The sequence below is a fragment of the Sinocyclocheilus rhinocerous genome, unplaced genomic scaffold (assembly GCF_001515625.1).
Source record: "Sinocyclocheilus rhinocerous isolate Xijiao unplaced genomic scaffold, SAMN03320098_v1.1 scaffold580, whole genome shotgun sequence".
Taxonomy (NCBI): domain Eukaryota; kingdom Metazoa; phylum Chordata; class Actinopteri; order Cypriniformes; family Cyprinidae; genus Sinocyclocheilus; species Sinocyclocheilus rhinocerous.
Genome location: NW_015670982.1, coordinates 651,407 through 652,640, shown reverse-complemented (window position 1 = coordinate 652,640; position 1,234 = coordinate 651,407).

Below are 1,234 nucleotides of genomic sequence, written 5' to 3'. Positions count from 1 at the left end.
ACAATTTTATATTTTTGTTGGCGCCTCTCCCTAACACTAAGGTGATCTGATGTTTGAATTTAAATAATATGGGTAACAGTGTTTTTCAGTGATTGCCATTGTTTTACAGTAAGTTACAAATTTGCATGACATGCAACGCACAACAATAAAGGACAGTTAATTGCAAACCCCTAATGATGTTCTTTGTGGTTCCTCATGTACATGAAACATCTTTGAGTGTTGAATGAAAATGCTGCTCAGTGTCAGTTCATGCATAATTTGTGCTGCATATGTTGCATGTGCAGGTGAGTGTCTTTTAATGAGAATTCAGCAACACTCAAGGAAAGGCTACAAAAACAGCTCTTACGCATTTTAAAAGCACATGCCTTGCCAGATATCATTTATAATTAGCCAGCAGACAATTTTGTTAAAATTTCACTAAAATTAAGACAAATATTTCAACTAATGCACATAGTTCTGACTTACTCAGTTGTTTAGATCTGGATTTATCTGGATTTGCAATTTCAAACCATAAACAATCAGAGGAGTTGTCAAGGGTCAGTGTGGTCTATGGATCTTGTTATAAGGGGGTCGAATAAATGCATCTTTAGGGGGGGCTGGGAATATAAACTTATCCCCGGCCCCATGATTTCCAGCAACAGCTCTGTTCATGGTCACATCTATCTATCTATCTATCTATCTATCTATCTATCTAGGGTTTCTATATTATTAACTTAACTTATTATCAATTTCTATAAACCGGTTAAAATGACAAATTAAAGTTAAAGAAAAAGAAGAAGAAGAGATCGAGAATATAAAGTAAATCAATGTTATTCAAACATAAATAATATAATTTAAAAATAAATCAAATAAAATGTATTTTTCTATTTTAAACCTGATTAATTATTACATACCATTTGTAAGCCTGCGTTGACCGAAATGGTCATTTTCTCTCCCTCTCTTTTTGCTGGCATCAGCGGAAGCCAAAGAAGAGAGAATTGGGGAAGATGGGTTAAGATATGTTGATGAAAAGGGATAAAAGAAGGGCATAATCGTATTCCAGTATATTTAAGAGCGTATCTTGGGGTTTTTAAGCAGCTGGCAACCCTCGTCCCCAACGTTTATCAATTATTACTTATCTTAGAGGTTTCTATGCACAGGGATCTAAGACAGTTCTAAAGGTTTTTTTTTTTTTTCAGCCACTTCCCAATTTTTTTTTTTTTTTTTTTGTGCTAAGCACAGCCCATTAGAGGCT